This window comes from Periplaneta americana, chromosome 7 (genome assembly GCF_040183065.1).
Source record: "Periplaneta americana isolate PAMFEO1 chromosome 7, P.americana_PAMFEO1_priV1, whole genome shotgun sequence".
Taxonomy (NCBI): Eukaryota; Metazoa; Arthropoda; class Insecta; order Blattodea; family Blattidae; genus Periplaneta; species Periplaneta americana.
This window is the reverse complement of record NC_091123.1, coordinates 121,443,219-121,461,621: the sequence shown is the minus strand read 5'-3', so window position 1 is coordinate 121,461,621 and position 18,403 is coordinate 121,443,219. Positions and strand designations below refer to the sequence as shown.

Genomic DNA, 18,403 nt, shown 5'->3' with positions numbered 1-18,403 from the left:
AGTTGCTTCTTCATTCATTCTCTTGATCACTCAGTATGTCACCCGACTACATTTTCTCTCAGTCGCTACCCCATTCATTCACTTATCACAAAATGTGATACTCGGCTACATATTCTCTGCCACTTCCTCATTCATTTTCTTGTTCATCCAATATGTTACTTGACACATATTCTCGCAGTCGGTTCCTAATTTATTCACTTGATTACAAAATATGTTATTTGGCTACATATTCTGTCAGTCAGTTCCTCATTGATTCTCTTTATCATCCAATATGTTACTCGGCTACATATTCTCACAATCGATTCCTCATTCATTCACTTGATGACAAAATATGTTACTCAGCTACATATTCTTACACACTCTTCCTCGTTCAATCGTTAGCTCACCCATTATCTTCTCTAAGCCAGTTCTTCGTTCAATCACTCACTCACCTAAAATCTTAGTCCGCTAAATATACTTACAAAAGATTACCAGCAAGTGGGGCTACTTTGATAGGTTTAACTTACATTTTTTATAGTTACATTTTAATTTTTTAGTAATTTAACATATAAAAAATATGTAGATATCAGATTGTCTTTACCTTGCTATCCTATTTCTAAGAAATTAAATGTGTTGATTTGTACCCGGGAAAAAAAATAAAGACCATACTATCAAAGCTAAACTGTGATGGGGGCTACTTTGATATACCATTATTTAAGACCAGATTTCCGTAGTAACCTAAAGATGACATAATAGAGTCAAACTAAATTTGTGAGATTTGCTATTATAGAGGTAAATCAGGGCAAATTAAGCAAATGAATTTATATTTAAAGGACATTTCAAGGACCACATTAGTATTTCATTTGCAAGAAAAGTACAAAGGCTCATTGTACATTATAATAGACATAGAAAATTATATAAATTGTTGAAATCAAAATTGTTCTATCAAAAACATTACCAATCTCATAAATAATTAATCTAGACTACAAACTAAATCAACTTTTCATATAAATAATGGAAAGAAAACTAAAATTTACTTGAATTCAAGAACAATAGGGAAGGCATAAATCATGGAATTGTCAGTTAGTTTTGCGACTGAAGAAGGTAAAATCTTGATGATGTATTGCATTGAAATAGTAGAAATGTCCTGTCAGTTGGCTTAAATTTTGTTTCAATCTCATCAGCTCTTTTGAGACCATGAATCACTATCCCATTTGATGCCATGTCCACAATTTCAAAGATATCTGTGAAGATTTTCTTATCTTTACTATAAAGAAATTTAGCAAGGATGAAATTTCCTGTTTTTGGGTTTTCTGATCCTATTTTATATGGTAGCATCTTCTAGAATTTTGGGGCCTGAAACTTTGATCTGCCTATTTATACAAATCACCTGAGGTTCTTCGTCATCATTGCTGCCTTTGTTGTTTGAAGTAGACGCAGTAACTATACTCTTCCCTGATTCAACATTGAGTCGTTTCTTTTTTCTCATCATAGAGCCAGCTGTACTAGAATTCCCAAACCAGTGTTCTTCAAGAAATGCCATGAGGCAACTCTCAATCTGTTGTTCAACAACTTATACAGGCTCCGTAATTTTTCGAGGACTTCTTTCTTATTGCAAGGAAAAATCCTGTAGAAAAGGAACTGTTTTATCAAAATGTGTTTTATTTCAGTCTGTTCTGTATCTCCGGGAAATGATTGTTTATTAGTATTTGTCTGTAACTTTGTCTTATCCATGTGGATCAATGCTTTCTTCAACAAGCTTAGAAAATTAGCCTTCGGTACAGTTGAAAATCGAGGATTTTCTCTTTCCACTCCATCAGAATATGTCTCCAGGCTCCTCTGAAGAATCTGAAAAATTGGTGTACTGACGAGGACCTGGTTCCTTTTTATAATCTCGCACCATAGTAGCTTTGGAAGGACAGCGATAACGTCTAAAACAATACAAATGTAATGATAAATGTTTGACTAAATTATAAATTTAGCCCCATCCTCTCTATCAAAGTTACCCCGTGACTCTTCTACGTTACTGGTGTGCATACTGCAACATTCAAGTGAACGACAAGCAACACTTTAAATGCCAAAGAACTACTTTATTTCAAGATAGTATTGCATATTCATTTATAAGTATGCTTACCTGTGTAGCTTCAAAGATTTGCAAGTATCAGAAATCCTCATTCACTTTATAAACCACAAAATATTTAATTTCTCCTCTACAACATGTAGTATTTATATAGCACCGTCGCTATCTCATAACTAGTTTAACACAGCTGCCAACACGAGATCCAAAGTTGGCCACATTCTGATATCTTTCGCGCGAATTCGATTTTAGTAATCGAAGTGGTTATCAAAGTAGCCCCCAATATCAAAGTAACCCCTAATGACGGTACTAATTCTTTCTCTCATTCAACCAATATCTTACACGGCAAGTTATTCCTCCAGTCGGTTATTCATTCATTCTTCCGTTAGTTCATACCTTAGTCACCTATACACCTCAATCACTGAAAGTTCTAATAAACCAGAAAAAACATAAATCAACTTCATTCATTCGCCTGTCCAATACCCAATACGAATAAATATCCTCCCATTCATTTTTCTTTCATTCACTCATTCACTCACTATCTCATGGTGTTAAATATTATCTTAGTCTCTTCCTATTTTATCCATTCGGTAGGTTGTTCACACCACTCATCCGATCACGCAATCATTCATTCATTCATTCATTTACTCAACAATATCTCCAGTGACGAATATCCTACTCGGTAAAATATTCTCATAAGCACTTTCTTATTCATTCTCTTCCCCACCGAATATCTCATTTGACCGAATTTTCCATCAGTGGCTGCTTCATTCATTCTACTGCTCATCTAATATCTCAGTAATGAAAAATAGTTTCACATTTATTTCTCGATTTATTCTCTTACTCAACCAATATCTTACTCGACTAAATAGTTTCACATTATTTCTCGATTCATTATCTTGCCCATCGTATATCTTACTCGGCTAAATATTTTCAGGTTTATTTCTTGATTCATTCTCTTGACCATCCAGTATTTTATTGGGCTAAATATTTTCACATTTATTTCTTGATACAATCTCTTACTCATCCAATATCTTAGTTGCCTAAATATATTCACATTTATTTCTTGTTGTCCATCCAATACCTCACCCGGATAAATATTTTCACATTCATTTCTTCATTCATTCCCATGCTCATGGAATATTTAATATTCATTTCTTCATTGATTGCCTTGCTCATGCAATATCTTATTCGGCTGAATATTTTCACATTCATTTCTTCATTCAATCTCTTGTACATTCAATATCATATTCGGCTATATATATATATATGTGTTTACATTAATTTCGTCATTCAATTTCTTTACCTTACAGTATCTTACTCGGCTAATATTTTCACATTATTTCATCATTGTCTTGCTTATCCAATATCTTTCTCCGCCAAATATTTTCATATTCATTTCTTGATTCATTCTATTGTCGATCCAATAATTTACTCGGCTAAATTAAGTGCTCTTCACCTCGATACTATTATGGGACAAATTACCTTTCCTATTTCGCGTAGAAGATAGAGCTTTGCACAACTGAAGAGAGTGCATAAATAACATAAAATATACCAACACTTCAATTTTTTTTTTAAACTGGACGTAATGTTGATTACCTCCGATGTACGGATGTATTTATAAGTCACGCAAATGCTCTTAGCAGTAGGGAAATTTGGGATATTGTCTAGCGACTACATGGCATTTTTCACCTGTCACTCTTTGGGCAGAACAAATTTCTGGCTGTAGGCAGCAGTTTAAATACTCAGCGGACATTCACCTTATTGAGGTGTAAGTATTCAAATTGATGTATTTTATGTTAGGCCTAAAATCACATTATGTAATAAATCATAAATATTCAAAAACTCAACTCAAAATAACTTCAAATATAAGTACTTAGAAAGGCCATCTCTCACCCAGATATGTAAAATATATGCCTCTTGCATGTGGTTTTGCCTTTACTTCATAGACTGGCGATGAAGTCACAAGGAAGCATTGTTATTTAATTTTACAGAATTTCTAAAGTATCCATCTTATTATGGTTTACGGAGTCTCAATTTATTTATAGCGAATTAGGAATATTTTTGTAAGAAAATTGCCTATTGTCTTAGAGACTAATGAAGCTACAGCTCTGAAATCTTTTGTCAGAATATTTAGGAATCAAATTGCGTGGAGCTAAAATATTAAATTTTCCACCACTGTCCTCCTCATAAAAAATATAATTGTTGAAAATAATAGGTAGTTCACCGCTGTGAACAGATGGATCGATGATGCCATCTCCAAGTCAATATGGGATGCAGCAAGACGCATTACTGTACTCCAACCAGGAGAAAATCTCAGGGGAATGAGACGCAGCGGGACGATGCTGTGAATGAATGTTGATGTCATAAGATGTCATAAGGTCACACACGTGGGTACACGCATCTCCATAGGCTAACTCTCAAACAACAAACGATAACACTGGTAGACACATACTTATACTACCCTAGTTACAAAATTGGATCACGGTTAATTTCCTGGTCTTTTAATCCCTCCATATAGAAAATAACATATGCAGGCGAGCGCATGTTGTCTAAACTGACGTTATAACGGTAATATTATCTATCTACTTTGCTCCAATAGATGACGCAATAGTACATTAAGCACATTCCTTTCACGGTTAAGCTCCTGGTTGGAGAACAGTACATGATTTGCGAAAGATGGCATTGATATAAGGAGGCTGAGACAACAGGGAGACTCCAGTGGACGTGGATTCCGTAGGGCGTAGATGAATCGATTAAATGTCAGCATAGAGTGAATCGTGTGTTTACAAGAATGCGGTCGTAACGACTTGAACAAACATACCAGAAATGATTAAGTCATTCTGAGTAAGCCTTAGGCTGCGCTACAAGCATTCCAGTTCTCAGCAGAAATAATAATAATAATAATAATAATAATAATAATAATAATAATAATAATAATAATAATAATTGTGTATTTTATATAGCTAGAAGACTTGAATTACTTTTTCAAAAATATATTAATCTCACAACATGACCCCCGTCTGTACCTAGAATGCTTGAGCGCTGACCTTCCGTCCAGGCCTGGGTTCGATTTCCAGCCAAAGCATGATGGACAAAGCAGTCGCTCCTCGGAGTTTTTCTCGGAGTACACTGGTTTCTTTCTATCAGTCCACCAACACTCTCGATTCCCTCCCTCTTTTCATTTCTCATTCGCGATAGGAAAAATAGGTTGGGTTGAATTCTGATGGGTTGTACGGGTTTCCGATGCTGATATAGCAAAGACCTGAGTCTCCGGGCTCCTGGGGCTCATCTTGTTACTCGCATGAGGACGGGACCTGGCTCTAACAAAGGAAAGGTAGTTGGCCCACATGTCGGCGTCGGATTCACGAATGCTAACCAGGGTACCTTCGCATTTGGACATTCATCGCGTATAAGAGCGCACAATGGGAGAAACCGTGTCCACGTCAAAGCCAAGCCAAGACCTCATTACATTGTGAATAATATACAGCAAACATTTCAAGTCGTAAGCTGCAGTTCTCTTCAAAATTAGTCACAAATATGTGTTTATATAGGTTGGGGAAGGTTGTCTTCACTTAAAAAGATCTGTGTATGCTGCACAAAAACCAGCCAGGTCACAATCACTATCCTGACTGACTCACCCCAAAACTGGTTCAAACTCTGTCTTATGTTTCTGTTGAAACTTCTGTGAAAATTTCTTTTTCCCAAAATTTGTTACAGTTTTGTCACAATTCATAATAATATTTTCCCATGTACGAAATTAATAATGTAGTACAAATACTAAAATGGGAAGGAATTAAACCCAACATCATAAAACTCATTCAAGAACTTAATACAAACAACTCTACAAGGATAAAAGTAAACAACCGTTTAACAGAAAAGGTACCTATTGCAACAGGTGTAAGACAGGGTTATAGTCTCAGCCCGATTCTCTTCAATACTATTATTGATGAAATTATAAAAGAAACCAAATATGCAGCACCAGGATATAAATTAGGAAAACAGGAAATTAAAATCATATGTTATGCTGACGACGGAGTTATTTTAGCTGAACAAGAAGACGATCTACAAAGATTATTATATAAATTTCAAATAACAGCAGAACGATTTAACATGAGAATATCACTCGACAAAACCAAATCGCAAACAATTTCAAAGCAGCCGCTATTATGCAAATTGGCAATCTATAATAAACCAGTAGAACAAGTAATGAGCTTTAACTACCTAGGAACAAAAATAACAAGCAATAAGAACCTAGGCGAAGAAGTAGGGAACAGATGATTAAAGCTAACACAATATCAGGATTTTTAAGAGACATTATTTGGAGAAATAAATTTATGACCATAGAAAGCAAAATTCGGATCTACAAGACATGTGCAAGACCAGTTTTAACGTATGCAACAGAAACCAGAGCAGAAACAAAAAAAAAACTGAAATGATGATGATAACAACAGAGATGAGAACGCTCAGGAGTATTACGGGTTACACAATACACGATAAACAAACAAATGAGGACATTAGAAGTAAATGTGGAATACAAGACCTGACAAAATGGATCAAAGGAAGAAGAAAAGGATGGAGAGATCACGTTTCAAGAATGACAGATGAACGACTTCCAAAAATCGCGATGGTAGGAAAATTAGACACCCCAAGACCTTTGGGACGACCTCCTAAACGATGGAAAGAAAGCTGGTCACCATTATCAGAATAGGCAACGTTGGAAAAAACAGGATTTAATCCTACAGTGCGAAGAAGAAGACGAAGAAGAAGAAGAAGAAGAAGAAAAAGAAATTAATATTTGAAAGTGGTGTCGGTATTAAAAGCTATAAGTTCTTTAGTTTCTAAGTAGGCTATATTTCTTACTTGTCAAGTAAGCATTAGCTCCGTAAAATGAAAGCATTACCCTAATATGGACATTCATTCCGTCGTGTAAAGTATCTTAGAGGTTTACGGCTAAATGACAGTGGCTTGTACAAGTTTTTTGTGACGGTAAAGCGTTTGTGATAATGCAGCTGGTTCTTATACAGAAAAGTAAAATTTTTGAGAGGGAAATTGTTTTTTTTTTTTCTCATTCCGGTAAGTCACGGGATTAGGTTAATTTCACAACGTAATTTATATAGATGTCTTTTAAGCCTTAAAAACTTGATTATGTCGGTTTTCAATTACAGTTGTAATGGGCTACTGTAACTAAAGATTATTCTTACAGGAGGAGGGAGCCTTTTTTCGATATTAACTTCAAAGTATTAGTATCTAGTGCTAAAATCTAAATACCTTTTCGGTTGGGCGTACATTTAAATTATAATTTATAACACCGGTAATTAACTTCTCTGAAGCCTAGTTGTTTAGATAGATATTGTCTGCATCATTTGATTCATCAATTGAGTTTATGTAAAAGTACAGAATAAAACGAAATACGCATTTTAAATTATTTGTTCTAAGTACCCATTACTTAAAAAAAATATGGTCTTGCATGTCATTCTTAAATTGACTAGTCGATACTATGAACAACGAATCCATCCAACTAAAGACACAATGGCCTGCTTTGCGCTCTATAGGTGCGGTGATTAGTGGACGGATGACTTGGATGGTATTGAAGAATCCGACGGTGACAAACGTGTCAATCTATCTCAGCTAGTCCCATCCCAGACGACACCGGTTTCGGTCAGTTTAGTCTCATCTCCGTTAATTAGCGTCAGTTTAGTGCCATCATATTAATCAGCTTACTCCCACCATGTGTTTCAGTTCAGGCCCATCATGTGCACCAGTTTAGTCCCATCATGTGTGAAAGTTTAGTCCCATAATGTCCGTCAGCTTGGACCCATAATGCGCGTCAGTTTTGTCCTATCAAGTGCGCCAGTTTCGTCCAACCATTTACGTCAGCTTATTCCCAATATATGCGTCAGTTTAATCCCAACGTGTGCGTCAGTTTAGTTCACCGTGTGTATCAGTTTATTCCTACCATGTGCGGGTGGTTAGTCCCCTATATGCGTCAGTTTACGTCGGTTTAGTCCCATTATGTGTGTCTGTTTAGTCCAACCATGTTCGTCAGTTTAGTCCCAACATGTGTGTCAGTTTAATCCCACCGTGTGCGTCAGTTTAATCCCACCGTGTGCGTCAGTTTAGTTCATCTTGTGCATCAGCAATGTCCCAACATGTGCGTCAGTTTAGTTCATCTTGTGCATCAGCAATGTCCCAACATATGCGTCAGTTTATTCTCACCATGTGCGTCAGTTGAGTCCCATAATGTGAGTCGGTTTCGTTGAAGCATGCGTAACAGTTTATTTCCTTCATGTGCGTCAGTTTAGACCCATTATTAGCGTAAGTTTAGTCCCACCATGTGTGTCAGTTTAGAGTCATCCTGTGTGTCAGATTAGTCCCATTATGTGCATCAGTTGAGTCCCACTATGTGCGTCAGTTTAGTTATACTGTGTGCGTCATTTTAGTCCCGTCATGTTCGTCATTTTAGTCCCTCCATGTGCGTCACTTGAGGTCCAACATGTGCGTCAGTTTTCTCTAAACATTTCCGTCAGTTTAGTTCCACTATGTGCGTTTCTTTAGACTCATCATGTGCATCAGTTTAGTCTTAATGTCTGAGTCAGTTTAGACCCACCATTTGCTTCAGTTAATCCCACAGTTTAGTCCCAACATGTGCGTCAGTTTATTTCCACCGTGTGCTTCAGGTTAGTCCTACCATGTGCGTCAGTTTAGTCCCACCATGTGCGTCAGTTTAGTCCCACCATGTGCATCAGTTTAGTCCCACCATGTGCGTCAGTTTAGTCGCAATATGTGAGTCAGTTTAGTCCTTCGTTGTGCGTCTGGTTAGTCCTACCATGTGCGTAAGGTTAGTCCTACCATGTGCGTCAGTTTAGTTCCACCATGTGCGTCAGTTTAATTTTACTATGTGCGTCAGTTTAGTCGCACCATGTGCGTCAGGTTAGTCCTACCATGTGCGTCAGTTTATTTGCACTATGTTTGTCAGTTCAGTCCCAACATGTGGGTCAGTTTAGTTCCATCCTGTGCGTCAGTTTAGTCCCATTTTGTGCGTTAATTTAGACCCATCATGTGCCTCAGTTTATGTCCATCATGTGCGTCAGTTTTGTCTCATCATGAGTCAGTTTAAACCTATCATGTGTTTTACTTTAGTCCCATCATTTTCGTCAGCTTAGTCCCATTTAACATACTTACTGCTGCTCCTTAGCGTTACTCAAAATGCACTGCGGGGAGGTGTGCTGCGTGGCCTGTAGAAAACACTTTCTTCTAAAGTCGCCTTCAGGGAATTTTTATAATTATTGCATTCATCTTTAAATGGACGAAAACTTATATGTTACCGTCTTATAAACTGTGCAGTCTATTGTGATATTTTACATAGAAAAGAAAATATCATTTTCTAATGTTTGTTTGTGAGAGTTCGGGTCTGCTTATCAGCTATAGATAAGTATATTTCACTCGGTATGTGTTTCAAAAGCTCGACAAGCATTATAATATGTTTGGGTAAGTATTTGTTGCAAGTCGATTTAATATCACAGATGTTTGCTCTGTGATTTAAAGTGTATATATTTTGTGCCCAAATAAGGATGGGAAATGTAGTTTTTAATATATAATCGCATAAAGCTGTAAACATTTTGATTCCTGCAGGATATATAATCATAAGTCCTTTGTGAAACAGTCGTCCACTTCCTCAGGCCGCATGAATGGCGTCCGCAAATTAATTTTAAGAATTTACTTTCTTCTGAAATTGATTCATATATCTGGCGACGTCCCATGTTCGACGACTTACGGTACCGTACCAACTTTGACCAATATGCAAACGGCAACTCTACAATTTTTGTTTGACTCCATACTAAGAGCATAGTAGTTGTATATTGTTACCTCGAAATCAACAAATATCCATGTGGATGAAAATGGTAAATCCCGCTGCCAACAATAATTTTTGAAGTGCATGAATGCTAATGTGTAGGTTTTGAAAGATTTATGTGATAAGCAAACTTGTTGCAATCTGCCAACGCTTATTCGACCGCTACAACAATGGAAGCCAACCATTGTTGAGCAATATAGTCACAGGCGATGAAACGTGGGTCCACATACTACGAGTCCGAACCCAAACGCCAGAGTATGAAGTGAAAACACACGGGATCGCCACCGACAAAGAAGTCCAAGACCCAACCTTCCACGGAAAAGATTATTTTAACCTTGTTTAGGGACGAAAAAGTACCTATACTGGAAGACTGTCTGCAAAAGCGGTGTACGATCAACATTGCGTCGTAATGTGTTACGGTGGCAAGCAATTTGAAGCCAGCAATTGTCACCAAATGCAGAGACCTATTGTCGAAGAAAGTATTGTTGTTTCATGACAATGCACACCCACACACGGGCCGCCAGACTCTAGAAACCATTAACCGCTTGGGTTTCGAGGCGCACCACACGTCGGCGTTGACCCGCGTTCTGCTCGGGACGGTATTAACGCCGCGCTCTCATGGTTAACATTCGGCAGGACTTCGAGGGGCCTCGTGCGTTATGCAGGTCTTTGAAATTTAATTGCATATTGTGTTCAATTTCTTATGTCGCCGCTCCAATCACTCGCCTCAATTTCAATATTGCAACCAATAAGCTGCTTCCATTATTAAATGACACCTACTTGTCTAATCTACGTGGACTGAAACCGAGGTTGCAATGTCTTGTGCTGAGGACGATGTATGTGATTAATAATTATTATCAAAGAGTTATTATTAAGAGTTAAGAATGGGAAATATAACAAACTAGTCTTATTCTTATCGAGGAAGTAGACGTGACAACGTGACGCTTAGAGTGAAACCTACAGAGCAACAATCGGTCGGCAAAATTATGTTTTGAAAGCACACCGCACGTTATTGTATAATGCCGACATGTTGACCATGGGAGCGCGGCGATAATACGTGTGGTAGAGGCCTATGCAACATACCAACGACTGCGACTCCGTGCTGGTGGTTAGATTTCTCCCAATCCATTAATGGCAATTGCTGGGTAACTTTCGGCGTTGGACCCTGGACTCATTTCCATGGCATTATCATCTTCATAAGACGCTAGATAACCATAGCAGTTGAAGAAGCGCCGTAAAATAACCGATTAGAAAAAAAATTCAATTTAGAGCAGTATAGTAAAACTTTGGCTATGCGTTTGAGGCATTGCAGGGAAATTCTTTTGTTGGCCAGGTATTTTATTTAATAACGAAAAAATATATATGGAACAAGAGTTGCTTGCATAAGATATGCGAGTACAAGCTGGCGCATACAGCTCTCAAGTGGTTCCTGCGTAACGTCAATTTTGCTACTAGGAGTGCTGTTTGGTTCTAGAGATTCGTAGCAGAACACATAAATTACATTAACATTTGAGGCATTTAAAGGACTCACCGTTGTTTATGAAATGCTTCGTACAGTATTTTAAGGATAATGGATGTCGTTTCTCAGCTTCTGTCTCAAATTACATTAAAAGATATTGCATATTATAAACTAAAGCACTGCATTTCTGTTGTTCAATTCATACACCACACATTTTCAGAAATAATGAAAGAATCTTAATACATTTTACATGAGCATTGTAGCCCACCTTTTTCACCTATTTATTATTATTATTATTTTTGTTACTATTATTATTATTATTATTATTATTATTAGTATTATTATTATTATTATTATTATTATTATTATGAGAGAATGTTGTACCTTTGACATAGTGTACCTTTGAACACTTGGAACTTTTTGTACTAACAATGCCATTCTGTGGTTGTCAAGTAAATTCCAGAGTGCACTAGTGTTGTAGTTAGAGGTTTTTCGTCACAGTCATTTTGTCTTCGTCATCAAGTTTATGTTTTGAGCACTGAAAACGAACATTTTGTTGCCTCAGTTTTTATTTATTTGTGTTCATGCTTTGTTTAACTTCAAATATTTGATATCACAGCTTGGTTGTCTACAATATTATGAGCAATACATTGTAATAAGTATTCTTGTTGAACCTAACCTAAACCTAGCAGTAGGCTTTTTTCTAAAGCAGGCATAGTCTTGTACCTTTGAACACTATTACGTAATGTACCTCTGAACACTGTTCAGAAAAAATGGGAGTATAAGGGTACAGTGCGTCAGTTATTCATAGATTTCAAAAGGCATATGACTCGGTTAAGAGAGAAGTTTTATATGATATTCTTATTGAATTTGGTATTCCCAAGAAACTAGTTCGATTAATTAAAATGTGTCTCAGTGAAATTTACAGCAGAGTTCGTATAGGTCAGTTTCTGTCAGATGCGTTTCCAATTCACTGCGGGCTAAAGCAAGGAGATGCACTATCACCTTTACTTTTTAACTTTGCTCTAGAGTATGCCATTAGGAAAGTCCAGGATAACAGAGAGGGCTTGGAATTGAACGGGTTACATCAGCTGCTTGTCTATGCGGATGACGTGAATATGTGAGGAGAAAATCCACAAACAATTAGGGAAAACACGAGAATTTTACTGCAAGCAAGTAAAGAGATAGGTTTGGAAGTAAATCCCGAAAAGACAAAGTATATGATTATGTCTCGTGACCAGAATATTGTACGAAATGGAAATATAAAAATTGGAAATTTATCTTTTGAAGAGGTGGACAAGTTCAAATATCTTGGAGCAACAGTAACAAATATAAATGATATTCGGGAAGAAATTAAACACAAAATAAATATGGGAAATGCCTGTTATTATTCGGTTGAGAAGCTTTTATCATCCAGCCTGCTGTCAAAAAATCTGAAAGTTAGAATTTATAAAACAGTTATATTACCGGTTGTTCTTTATGGTTGTGAAACTTGGACTCTCACTTTGAGAGAGGAACATAGGTTAAGGATGTTTGAGAATAAGGTGCTTAGGAAAATATTTGTAGCTAAGAGGGATGAAGTTACAGGAGAATGGAGAAAGTTATACAACTGCACGCATTGTATTCTTCACCTGACATAATTAGGAACATTAAATCCAGACGTTTGAGATGGGCAGGGCATGTAGCACGTATATAGTGTTAGTTGGGAGGCCGGAAGGAAAAAGACCTTTGGGAAGGCCGAGACGTAGATGGGAGGATAATATTAAAATGGATTTGAGGGAGGTGGGATATGATGATAGAGACTGGATTAATCTTGCTCAGGATAGGGACCAATGGCGGGCTTATGTGAGGGCGGGTTCCTTAAAAGCCAGTAAGTAAGTAAGTAAGTATTATGATATGTGATAATCAATTTTTCTTACGTTTCCTTAAAAATTCACTTCAGTAACGATGTGTTCAAAGGTACACGAGGGTGAGTTCAATGGTATATGATCATCATGTACCTGTGAACAAATTTTCAAATTTTTGTTTTTCTTTGAAAGTTGAAAATGTGCTATCTAACATGCATATTTGAGACATGGTATGATAAAGAATATGCTTTTCGTCTTATTGTATGTATTTGTAACTTAAAATAATTAAATATAAATGATTTGTGTTCAAAATAAACAAAATTGTTCAAAGGTAGAACGGTCTCCCCTATTATTATTATTATTATTATTATTATTATTATTATTATTATTATTATTTTTCTGAAAGTGGAAGACATACCGGTACCGGTAGTTCACTTTCATCAATTAAAACGAATTAGAAGGAACAAAATCTGAAGGAAAAGCACGGAACTGAAAAACTATCCATTTGCCAAAGTAAATGAACTAGCTGAATAATGTAGTTTGAAAGAATTTTTTTTAATTGATCAAATCCAGTCTTTCAAGAAACAAAATTTTAAATAAGACTGTAATATGCTTGGCATGTTTATAATCTTCGCATTCGATCATTAATGCAAAATTAATCAAACAATTTTCACGATACACAAAGCTTAGTAATGGGACGAATCATCATTTAATAGAACTGTGAGTTGAACCTCGCGGCAGAAATTTTAATGACGCTCCGAGTCCCAGTTTCATTCTGTGTATGTGCCATCTTGTACAGTATGCAATATATTACGTAGGTAACGGAAAAAAGGCTGGCTTCAGTGATGTAAACAATCTCCGTAAAGTAGTAAAACGACATGAAAACTTTCAGTCCCACACTGTTTCAACAATACAATTTGTAATGTTTGCTATATCTAGAGTCCATTTTCAACTTGACAATCAAAACCGACTGGCAGCATTGCAACATAACGATAAGGTGATGGGAAAACAGATAGTTAAACGCTTAATTGATATTTTCTGTCATTTAGGAAACAGAGAATTAGCACTCCTTGATCATGACGAAAGCGATAATTCATTCGTCAGAGGTAATTATGTTAAATTATTTCATTTACTAAGAAAATACTTCCCTATATTGAATGCCTACATTAAAGATAATAATGCATTTACAAATTTATCTAATATAGTTCAAAACGATCTGATTGAATCAATAAGTAATGTAATTATAAAACAAGTCCACAATACCCCATTTGTTGAAATAATGGTAAATGAGACGACTGACGTTCGAAGTCAATCGCAACCGTCTTGTAGAAACCGTGTATGAGTATAAATCTAGCTAGTGAGTAGACATTAAAATTATAAAACAAAAATGTTTCTAGCCATTACCGTAAGAGCCAGGCTCGTGTACGGTGTGGTCTTAGCCAATAATATAACATAAAATTTAAAAGGACAGTTTACTAAATACAGTAACTTATTTCAAACCAATAAATACCACACAAGAGCAAAAAAAAAGAAGAAGAAGAAGAAGAAGCAGAAGAAGAAGAAGAAGAAAGAGAAAAAGAGAGAAAAAACACATTTCATATAAATTGACAATCAGACAGAAGTCAGTGATATTCACTAAAAACATAAATATAGTTGACAGAAATAAAAGTTAAAAAAATACGCATGAATAATTTTATAAATTTATTTTTTTAAAAGCTTCAATTTTAAAATATTTCAAATTTGGAAAATGGTTTGTAATTTTATTATAAAGTCTTGGGCCGAAACTAGCACCATGTTTAAAAGCTGCACATGTATCACATATAGGCTCAATTAATGGGAAAGCAGACTTTTGTCTTCGTGCACGATATTCATGTCGATTAGATTTATGTTTTATTTGGTTTCTGTGGTAGTAATTTAGTAAACTATATTTATACATTTCTTCAATAGTTCATACTTTAAAATCTGTATACATTAAATTTGTTTGGTAATCCATATTTTTGGTTAGACAAATTTTTATTAATCTTCTGCCTAATAAAATTAATGGATTAAGTACAGATGATGCTACTCAACCCCAATTTATTATACCATATTGATTGTACTAAAGCTAAAAATATTATTCTCAATGCCTCCTTAGTGATAAAATTTCGAAGTATTATGAATTTATAAATTGTTTTTCTTATGCTTGTACACATAAAATCAATTTGTTTGTTCCAACGTAAATGCTGATCTATAATATTTCCTAAGTATTTGACTTGTGTGGAATGTGTTAGATGTGGGAAATTACAATAATTATTTGTTAATTCATTACATGAAATATTATGTACGACTAAGTGATAATTATTCATAGGTGGAGGTAAACCTTTCGTTGTTAAAGAAAATGGAATATAAGTAGTTTTATTAGTATTTAAGAACAGGGAATTACAGTCAAGCAATTTTCCATGCGTTAATTCCACTGTTAGCATTTAAATAAATGTTATCCCAATTTCTCCCATTTAATGTTAGTATATTATCATCTACAAAAGAAAATACATTACCACCATATTTCTTTAGATCAATTTTGAACAAATTGTTAATATGTGTATTATAAATAAGATTGGTTCTAATACTGTACCTTGATCAATTTATAATTGGTGTTAAAATTGTCAATTTTGACTTTTTGATATCATATTTTCTAAATGTGAACGAAAAAATTTGAGTACAACTCCTCTAATACCAATGCTTTCTAATTTTGAAAGAAAGATATCGTGATTAACTGTATAAACGTTTTTTCAAATCAAGAAATATTCCTAAACGTTTATTTCCCATATCTAATTTTCTCATAATATTCCATGTAACAGCTAGAATAGTATCATTTATTCCTTTAGAGGTACGAAATCCAAATTGAAATTCGCTCATAACGTTGTGTTTTTCCAGATAGTTTACTAATCTTTTTTAAATACATCTTTCTATTAGTTTAGCAAGAGATGGCAACAGAGAAATAGGTCTATGATTGTTTAAATCAGTCCAATCTCCTGACATATATAAGGGAATTACAATAGCAATTTTCAGTTTTGTATGAAAAACACTCTGTACGAAACACAATTAATTATATATCAAAGTGGTTTTAATGTATAATTTTTAATTTTCAGTAAGATAGAACTGGCTATGCCATCATTACCAGGATAAATATTAATTTTTAATTTATCAATAATAGAAATTAATTCATTTTCCTTAATTGGAAACATAAACATTGAGGTAGGTGATAGTGATTGGTTGAAGTTTGTAGTTTTAGTATCTGGAACATGGTTTTGTAAGTGATTTACAATTTCATGACCTATTTTCGTAAAATTATCATTAAAATTATTAGCAATCTCGCTTTTATTGAAAACTGATACGCCATTTGAGTTAATGATTTCTATTGGTATTGAATGTTTAGTGAAAATAGTTTTTCTTTGTAGCTTCAGTCACTAATTTCCAAAAAAATTTTTGGATCATGTTGGTTGTTCACATACTTTTTATCATAATATTTAGTATTTGCAGTTCTGATAACAGTACTTAAGATACATCTGTAATTTTTGTATTTAATTGATAATGAGCTGTTAAATGGCTGCTTTCTAACCTTATTCGCTAATTTATCTCTGTTACAAATAGAACGTATTAAACCAATAGTAACCAATGGTTTTATTATTTTAAATTTATTGGAATTTTTTGTGAGGACTGTAATATACATTTATTAATACGAGAATTTAATTGTTTATGAAATATATTAAAAGCTAAATCAGCATCTTGACATGTGTAAACATTTTCCCAGTTTTGTTTGTTCATGTCAGACATTAAAGTGTCAAAGTCAATATGATATTTTAAGTGAGGAGTATCTCTATTAGTTTCTGAATTATTATGATGTATTTCAAATATAGGCTACTTAAAATTCCGAATCCAAGAAAATGGTCAGTAATTGAACTGCAATAAACACCAGTTTTAAAATTTCAATTATTGTTGGATTTTAAAATATATGATCACGATACGAGACAGACTGTTATGATATGCGGGTGGCTGATTTTAAATATTGTAAAAATCCATGTTCAAGCACAATATCTATATATTAATTGTCAAATTTATCACAATGTTTGAAAATATAATTCAAAATCCTGATGGTTTGGATAAGGAAACTTACATTGCTGCTCGAGAGTTTCTGTCTATTCTGAAAGATTTTATCTTCAGTTTTCTACTTACGCTATTTAAAAATTTATTTAAGTAAATACTGTCCTTTTTTAAATTTTACAATCAAAATAAACGACATTTGGCTTTGTGTCCATAACTAGCCGAAGCTAAAGAAAGTACTGCCAGCAGAATAGGGGAGTTCGAGAAAATATTTTCAGAAACTTCTTCTGATGAAGAAACTGAACCACAAAGCAAGCTATCCCGGGTTCATAATGTTACAATTCCTGCAAGTAACGTTTCTGTTGAACGTTAATTTTCTGCATTAAACATAATATAAACCTACATCAGAAATTCTCAAGGGGAAGATAGACTATCCTGCTTATCATTACAGTCTATAGAGAAGAAATTACTGGAAACCATTCGCAGTAAAGAGAACTTCCATGCCCAGTTCATCGATGATTTTGCTGCTAAAGGGAGGAGAAAGCATGATAAAAGATATTCAGATAGTCAATACAATATGATATAATATAATATTGTTTTATTTGAAGTTCAGTCTAATTGACATATCACAAATTTAAAAATTAATGACATTTACATATGTAAATGATCATTGGTATTGTGAAAATTAAAGCAAATGTTTTCGCCCTTCGGGCATCATCAGGAATTTTTCATACAATATCTTGTACATTTTAATGCTGAACAAACTATGTATGATAGACTTGTGATGATCTAATATTTAAAATACAGGTATAAAATTTTGTGCGAGATCATGCGTATTTGCTTGGTTTCCGCATAAAACCAATCCGCGGAAAGTCTAAAATTCCACATTCAGTATTCCCAACCTAACACAATAACAATTTCCCTCTTCTTACCGCTTAAGTGACGTATTGATTTTACTGCTTTAGGCATTTAACATATTATTTTTGGAGACGTTATTATTTTTAGAGACGTTCAATATAGTAATAATTATAAATTGTAAACTAGCCACTGCAATTTCACCTAAATTGCACTGTTAATTATTGTTTTTAAATATTTGCAAAAATTAA

The 18,403-nt window shown here is 34.6% G+C and overlaps 1 protein-coding gene across 9 annotated transcripts in view; it reads right to left on the bottom strand.

The window, feature by feature from the left end:
• The window catches only part of LOC138703412 (uncharacterized), a 250,547-nt gene that overhangs the window by 218,455 nt on the left and 13,689 nt on the right, over window positions 1-18,403 (bottom strand). The gene's annotated exons all lie outside the window — the stretch shown is intronic.